Source organism: Ovis aries, chromosome 26 (genome assembly GCF_016772045.2).
Source record: "Ovis aries strain OAR_USU_Benz2616 breed Rambouillet chromosome 26, ARS-UI_Ramb_v3.0, whole genome shotgun sequence".
In the NCBI taxonomy this organism is placed as follows: Eukaryota; Metazoa; Chordata; class Mammalia; order Artiodactyla; family Bovidae; genus Ovis; species Ovis aries.
Window position 1 is genome coordinate 36,680,567 of NC_056079.1, and position 8,702 is coordinate 36,689,268.

General features: G+C 40.4%; 1 protein-coding gene across 10 annotated transcripts in view; it reads right to left on the bottom strand.

Moving 5' to 3' along the window:
- The window catches only part of SLC20A2 (solute carrier family 20 member 2), a 110,916-nt gene that overhangs the window by 96,909 nt on the left and 5,305 nt on the right, over window positions 1-8,702 (bottom strand). For 8 of the 10 annotated variants that reach the window (XM_027962673.3, XM_060407168.1, XM_060407165.1 and 5 more), the window contains one exon: window positions 1-8,220. This exon is cut by the window's left edge and continues 21,541 nt beyond it. The exons of 1 other annotated variant lie outside the window; for it this stretch is intronic. The gene's annotated coding sequence lies outside the window, so the exon portion shown is untranslated. The remainder of the gene's footprint in view (window positions 8,221-8,702) is intronic. One more of the 10 variants, XM_060407169.1, reaches the window with a different exon arrangement.

The window sequence follows — 8,702 nt, forward strand, 5'->3', positions numbered from 1 at the left end:
TCCAGGATGACCAAACAACGTTTTCATAAGTACGCTTTTTGAAGACTGCTCATCACAGTGTTGTTTACAATGGTGAGAAACCCGATACCTAAATTATCAAAGAGGGATTAAATATATTATGGTATACGCGTACAATGGAATACCAAGGGGGATTAGATATATTATGGTATACGCGTACAATGGAATACCAAGGGGGATTAGATATATTATGGTATACGCGTACAATGGAATACCAAGGGGGGATTAGATATATTATGGTATACGCGTACAATGGAATACCAAGGGGGATTAGATATATTATGGTATACGCGTACAATGGAATACCAAGGGGGATTAGATATATTATCGTATTCTTGTACAATGGAATACCGAGCAGCTATGTGAAAAAAGGGAGCTATTAACTCCCAACAACAGGGTATGAGGGCTTCCCTGGTGGTCCCATGGTTAAGACTAACCCTTTCAATGCAGGGGGTTGGGGTTCGATCTCTGGTCAGGGAGCCATGTCTTATGACCAGAAGACAAAACAGAAAACAGAAACAATGTTGTGACAAATTCACTAAAGGCTTTAAAAATGATCCACATCAAAAAAAAAAATTCTTACAAAAAAAAGGTATAGCCAAGGAAGATAGGAACCAACTGAAAGCTCTTCTGATTGGCCACAGTTGGAGCCGTTAGAGTGATACGATTGTACTGTATCCGACTATAACAGCAACATAAACATCCATCAGTCTGCAAAGACATAAATCAATGACTGGATAAATGAGTAACTGGGAGAGCAGACTAACGCCCTGTGCAGAAGATTCCAAACACCGTGGGGAGATTCCCTGGCCTGCCCCAAGGAGGTGGAGCAGGACCCTGAACTCCTGACGTGGGAGCTGCCTTCTTCCCAAGAGCACCAATGGAAAAGGGGCAAAGAGGAAGTTCACAGGAGAACTTGACAAGCACCCCCTCAGCCAGGACACCAAGGTTAAAGTCATGCAGACAGGAGGTAGCCTTGAAATGATGCCATGAAAACCACACTCTGCCCCAGCGGTCTTTCTCCCCAAGACACACAACCCCAGCTGAACCAGGAGAAAAATGCCAGACAGATCCCAGCTGAGGGGCACGCGACAATATCTGACCAGGGTGCCCCGCAGACTGTCCAAGTCATAAAAACCAAGAGAAGTCTAGGAGACTGTCCCAGGCAAGAAGAGCCCGAGGAGACGTGAGGACTCAAGCATGGCATCCTGGCTGGGGTCCTGGAACAGAAAAAGACAAGAGATAAAAACTAAGGAAGCCTGAGGAAGCGTGGACTTTGGCTAATAACGACGTACCAATATTGGCTCATTAGTTCTGACAAACACACCACACTAGGGTGAGATGTTGATGACAGGGGAGAAAGGGGAACTCTCTGTACTAGCTTTGCAATAGTCTATAAACCCCAACTGTTCTAAACTAAAAACATTAGTTTTAAAAAAATGAAAAGGACAATTTTAATGAAGATATATCAACTCATGATGCTGCGGAATGGTGGCCAGTATATAATAAATGAAAGATGAGTTACTAGACAGCACAATGCTGGGCTGGAAAAAGCACAAGCTGGACTCAAGATTGCCAGGAGAAATTATCAATAACCTCAGATATGCAGATGACATCACCCTTATGGCAGAAAGGGAAGAGGAACTAAAAAGCCTCTTGATGAAAGTGAAAGAGGAGAGTGAAAAAGTTGGCTTAAAGCTCAAAACTCAGAAAATGAAGATCATGGCATCTAGTCCCATCACGTCATGGCAAATAGATGGGGAAACAGTGTCAGACTTTATTTTGGGGGCTCCAAAATCACTGCAGATGGTGACTGCAGCCATGAAATTAAAAGACACTTACTCCTTGGAAGAAAAGTTATGAAAAGTTATGACCAACCTAGATAGCGTATCAAAAGCAGAGACATTACTTTGCCAACAAAGGTCCATCTAGCCAAGGCTATGGTTTTTCCAGTGGTCATGTATGGATGTGAGAGTTGGACTGTGTAGAAAGCTGAGCACCGAAGAATTGATCCTTTTAGATTCTTGAGAGTCCCTTGGACTGCAAGGAGATCCAACCAATCCATTCTGAAGGAGATCAGCCCTGGGATTTCTTTGGAAGGAATGATGCTAAAGCTGAAGCTCCAGTACTTTGGCCACCTCATGCCAAGAGTTGACTCACTGGACAAGACTCTGATGCTGGGAGGGATTGGGGGCAGGAGGAGAAGGGGACAACAGAGGATGAGATGGCTGGATGGCATCACGGATTCGATAGATATAGTCTGAGTGAACTCCAGGAGTTGGTGATGGACAGGGAGGCCTGGCGTGCTGCGATTCATGGGGTCGCAAAGAGTTGGACACGACTGAGCGACTGAACTGAACTGAACTGAGACAGCACATGGTATAAAACTATTTTTGCTGAAAAAATACACATATACATATCTATACGCCAAAAAGTCTGGAAGACCAACTATACATCGAATCACCGACCTAGCGATTCTCACCACCTCCTTTGTACTTTTCTATAATAGTTGGTTTTGTTTCTCCACTGAGCACTGGATACATTTAACATTGAGCCTCATTAACCTACATACTCAAGAACACTGTTGCTTTATTTGGGGGAAAAATTAGGCATCTCACATAGAATTTATATAGAATCCGTCTTAGTTCAAAATAATATGCACTTATAAAACAGCTGAACTTTAACTTTTTCAAGAGGAAACATTTTAAAAGGCAGTACATTTTAAAAAGGCAAACATTTTAAAAGTGACGGAAAGTGTGGAATTTAATCAGACCTGGGGTGTAATCCTAGTTTCACCATTTATTGTCCGTGTGACCTTGGGCGGTTCAATCACCTCTGCTGCCCTCATTTTAACAGTGGGGAAAGTGTTACAAAGTGTAACACAACAAGCCTACAGGTCTGCAGAACTGGCCTAACATTTATTTGCTTATTTATCAATATAAACATGTGTTTATATACTACATTAATACACTTTATCACCTCAAATTTTATTAGAAATTATCTGAGTGGTAGCAAAGAGTTCAACGTATGTCAAGAGCCTGACCCTACTGAGGCTCCATAAGGGCAATTGTTATTGTTACCAATAATAATAATATAACAAAAATTCAAGGAAAAAAAACATTATCAGAAAAAATTTCACTTCTCAAAGACTGGAACAGAGAGCACTCAGAGACAAGATCGCCACCTCAGCCCACGCCACACAATCTGCTGCGAGGTCCCAAAGCCTCTGCTAACTAGACATTCATTAGGGCAATTAAACACATTAACGTGCCCACAGGACTGCTGCTGAGAATACCAAGCGAAAGCCACTTGTCTGATCATAGCCAGCTTAAAACTAAACTTTGGAGTAGTAATGTACCAAGTCTCACTTGCTATGGTAATACAGTTTCCCTACCTGTGAATGGAATGTCAATACAAATTAACACCAGCCATAAAACACAAACCAAACTGATTTAAATCCCTTGACTGCAAACAATGAACTTTACTGTAGATGTTTTAGACGAGACATATATTTTGATCAAAATTCAGGGCTGGTAGTTCCATCTCAATACTGATATTTAAAAATTATCTCAAATATAAGCCTTATAATGATATTAGTGGACTATTGTAACAAAGCTAAACAACCCAGATCAGAAGAATCATTTGTCTCCAGCTAAAACTTAACCCAGCCTAATTTATCATATGGTCTAAGACAGATCTGTATTTTAAGACCTGCTAATTTAGGAAGAAATGAATCCAACCATAAGCAAAATAATATTAAATCACTGTGCCAATTTTCCCTTGTTGTCATTGTTTAGGCTGACTCTTTCACTACACCACTGTAGCCTGCCAGGGTCCTCTGTCCACAGAATCTCCCAGGCCAGAAAACTGCAGCACGTTGCCATTTCCTTGTCCAGGGGATCATCCCGATCCAGAGATCGAACCCACGTCTCCTGCACTGGCAGGTGGATTCTTTACCACTGAGCCACCAGGGAAGCCTGTCAATTTTTTTCTACTACACTAGAAAATGCAGATGGTGCAGTTTGGTTCTGTTGAAAGAAGTTAATGTAAACACCTTTTGAAAGAACAAAAACATACATATAATCCAGGAACTAAATTCAGGTTCACATAAAATTCAGGCATTGAGATTATAACTACACTAAGACTGATTTTATAACACATTCCAGTAAGTCTTCCTCCAACTTTTCTGAAGGCAGTTGTTACAAGAACCCATCCCAGTGATGTCACGCTAGCTAAACACTTTAAAAGCTAATGGCATAATTTTTAATCACATACGCTTAAGGGAGCAAATTTTAAATTTGAGAATGGATGTGACTTATGGGAAGAAATAACTGTCATTGTGAACTACATCTGGCAGGTAGACTAAGGGAAATAAACTTCCGGTTTAAAAAAAAGAGAGAGATTGACTATAAGGTTTTGAATAAGGTAAGTTTTCCTAAAAACTATAAAAGCATATGTGAAATGGGAATTCCAGCTGTTTTCGGCAGCAGCATTACCTACGCTGTAAGAGTACACTAATCTCCCATGTTCTCTACCAGGTGTTGTGTTCGCCAAATTTTAAACAATGATTGAGTAAGGGACCATCCTTTAGAGCTACCTGGGAAGCCCATAAGGAACCATACGGCCCCTTACACATATTACCTCCTTTAACCCGTGCAAGATTACTAGATGATTTTCACTATTTGTAAGCGAAAGACACTGCATCTGAGAGCTTTAAGGAAGCTGTCCGATTCACACAGGTAATAAGGGAGGGACCGCCGATGACTGTATAATCACAACACACACACCCATTACCTACACACTGTATCTGACATTCTGAGGTTTCTGACTTATACTTTCTGACTCTCCCAATTAATCTGTTCCTGTGATGGCAGCTGCTTATGTAAATATATTTTTGCATTTGCCCCACTGTGTTGCTATCGTTCGCTCATCAACAATTCCCTACTCAGTGACGAGCTTCTGGAGAGAAGAGCCCACACCTTGCCCATCCCTGGAACCTCAGACCACAGTGCTGCACTCGGCATGCCTGCACACATTTAGTACCTAACAGTGGTTCTGATGTTGCTTTTACTAACTGCTCACAAGTGGTGAACATGACAGAATCAGCTCCAAGATACCTGACAACCACCATGAGAATGAGGGCAGGCCCTGGCAGAAAGAAGATTCAGTATGATCAGCTCCAGTAGTTGGGTGGTTCTTGAAAGGAGTATTTAGATACTATATTTTATGAGCTTCACTGGTGGCTAGGACAGTAAAGAATCTGCCTGCAATGTAGGAGACCCAGATTCAATCCCTGGGTCGGGGAGGTCCCCTAGAGAAGGGAAAGGCCACTCACTTCAGTGTTCTTGCCTGGAGAATTCCATGGACAGAAGAGCCTGCTGGGCTACAGTTCAGGGGGTCGCAAAGTCAGAGACGACTGTGCAACTAACACTGTGTGCTTTACAGGGTTTTCCTTTCTTACAGTTAATAAAGCGGCATCTGTACTCACATTAGTCTACTTCCAGCAGTTTATACACACAGCACCACACTCATTACACACGCAAGAATGAAGGAAAAATATGACAAGGTAAATCATCAGCAGCGTAATATTTTGCTAAAAAGCTACCTTTTCGTCAGGACTCCAGAGTCCAAAGGGGCAAACGTATACAACTTATATGCTTTCCCAGGCAAGAAGCTAACAGGGTTGGTTATTAATGACACTTTGAGACTGTTACAAAATGACACAGGTTAATACTTAAGGAAACATCAAGTCTCTCAAAATAAAATATTTACAAGATTAAGTTTGTTTTGTTATTCAAGTCTTAGAACTTGAAAGTATTAAAAAAAAAAAAGATGACCTTGTATTAACATTCCTTCACAGAATTACTGATACTTTTTATTCTTCAAGGGGACCTTTTACCTAATAAATCTTAAGTGTCTGCGGTTTGTGGTTTTAGTCTTCATTCTAGTTCTAGAAATTGACTATGTGTCCTTTTGTGGTATTTACATTTCTCTTCTCATTTTCCACCCACTCCTACCCCCAAACCTGCTTTGAATGCCTGTCTTTACTCTTTCAAGGCAAGGCAGTGAATTGAAATGGCAAGAACTCTTGAATAAAAAGTTAAAAATGCCAGCATTGTATGATTACCCTCTTTTTGGAGTAAGCTTAGTTTTCTAGAATACCAATCTAATTCTTAGAAGCAGAAAACACAGGAAGCTCAATGTTCCAAGAAAAGTTAATAATAACTGATTCATCCTGGCTACCCAGGAAATACACAGCAAGGACGTGGGTTCCACGCAAATACAGACAACAAATTCATCTAGTAATGCCTGCCACCCAGGGACAAGGAAAATAGAAAAAGGCTCATGGACCAAATATACAAAAGGTATAGGATGGAAACAACACAAATGCGGTGTGCTGAGCAGGAATCAGAGCTCGACGAAACCCATGGCAGACCAGGGAGCTCTAGAGACAGAAGAGACAAGGGGAGGGGCCATCACCCAAGGGGAGGCGGCAGAAACGAGCAGGGCAAGGAGGGCAACGGGGACCCACAAGAGATAACCAGAAAAGGCCGGAGGGGCTGGCTAGAAAGGGGTACGCCCAAGGATATGAGGCTAAAGAGAACAGAAAGCATTCTCGATGGGAGGCTGAGTCATAGAAAAAGGCAGGAAGGAAAGACACCAAACAAGAAATTCTGGACAGATGAGAAATAAATGCTAAAGTGAGACCAGGCGATAACTAGGTAGGGCAGAAAGGCAAAAGGAGGAGTGAGGTAAAAGAAGCCTCTGTGAAAGGAAATATTGGGAAAAAAAAAAAAAAAGACAAACGGTTTCAGGAATTTCGCTTTATTAAATTTTAAAACCTGTTTTGTTTTGTTTCTCTGTTCGATAAAACTTGATTAAGAACAATGGTTTCCACAGTCTCCAGAGGAGAAAAAGTATTGATGAGGTCAACTGACTTGGCAAAAGTTAGAAGAGCTGAAAACAGTACAATTTACTAATGTCTGTTAACCATCTTAGCTCTAACCCACACACTGATTTTCACACTGACCATGTGTACACACACATCAATGACCTTAATGATCAACTGCTTCATTTGTTAATCACAAAATCTTCCTCTCTCACTTTTTCTCTTTTTGGGCTTATCAGTATTTGGAGAAATCCCTGATTCTTACTATTGCCCTAAAAAAGAAAGGGCAGAGTAAGAACGTGGCCTTTACATCAATATTGCTAAAAAGAAGTCTGATGGAAGCTTAAAACAAGGTTAGGACAATAATGGGGAAAACATGTAAATTTCCTGTAAATTCTGCATCTGGGCTCCTCCATAACTAAAAACAGAACATAGTGATCATGCTTCATTTCCCTCTAGAAAATAGAGGAAGAAAACAAAAGACCGAATAAGAACATAAAAACAGTAAAAATGAAAAAAAAAAGAGCCATTCTGAAAAAGAATGACAATTACTCTACTCTTGATCCTAGGAAAGTCTCTTTGTGAAGCTATGATTCACATAATTCTTATTTTTAACTTGAAAAAATACAGTCATCAGATTTTTCAAAAAATCCATGCAAGAAAAAAGCAGGCACACACAGAGGCTGGAGGAAGATAAAGGAAATGAACCTGAAGTCACAGAGTTCTGAACAATCACTGAGAAGAAGCAATTCCTCGATATTCGGCACTTCGAGGAATTCTTCGGTGAAAGTCAATGTTTGGGGCCAGCATCCTATACAAGATCCCATTTCCCCTATTATATCAACTACTTTCCTATCCACACAGAAGGAAACTCTGATTGTAAGCAGATTACCAGCTTTAGCAGTAGAGGAAAAAATAACTCAAACAGTACAAACTAAAGCAATGGGTTAACAAAGACCATGTAAGACACCCATAAGTCGTGCCACTTCGTATTTGCAGAACTATCTTCTTTCAGCTGCTCAAAAATCCTAAATGGCATTAGGTTGCTTCTTGAAATTTGCCTTTTCTTCAGTTTTTTTTTTTTAACCATTCTTCCATGAATATTATATCGGTCACTTGGCCCTATGGTCTATTCACAGGCATCTGCCATGATTATTTACTTCTGGGAACGGCTGCTGTTCCAAAGCACTGGGACACGTCTTGAAGGAACCAACCTGGTTCTTTGTCCCTACTGACGGCATGGTGAGAAAAGGATTCTCTAAGCTCAGAGAAGACGTGGAAGCCAAACTGTGATGCTTCCAAGGTAAGATGCCCTGAAAAGAAAAGAAAACAAACAAACAAACAAACAAACAAAAACAGTTAAAAATCAACCAGATTTCCAAAACAAAAGAAACTCTAATAAAGTAGTGAAAATTCTCGCTAAGACTGAACAATAAGTAACTCATAAAAAATTTCAATCTTTCACTTCAGTTTTAAATATTCTATAGTTTCCAAAAAAAAAATGTTACAGGGCATCACAGGTTACATAACAAAAAATACTGCAAATAACTTGCTGTTCCTGAAATTAACAGAAAGTATCCATTAAAATCATAAAGAAATTTTGGTGACTGACATTTTGATCTTTACCTTGGCCAGGACAGAAGACGGGCATTGAGAAAACATTATTTCTCTGTGTTCATATCTGACTTGGAAATGGTATGAACAAGTGTGATTTATATGGAACCATAAAGTGAGTTACAGAATTGATGCCCTGGAAAATTTCTTCCAGCCATAAAACTCTGAAATTGCACACTAT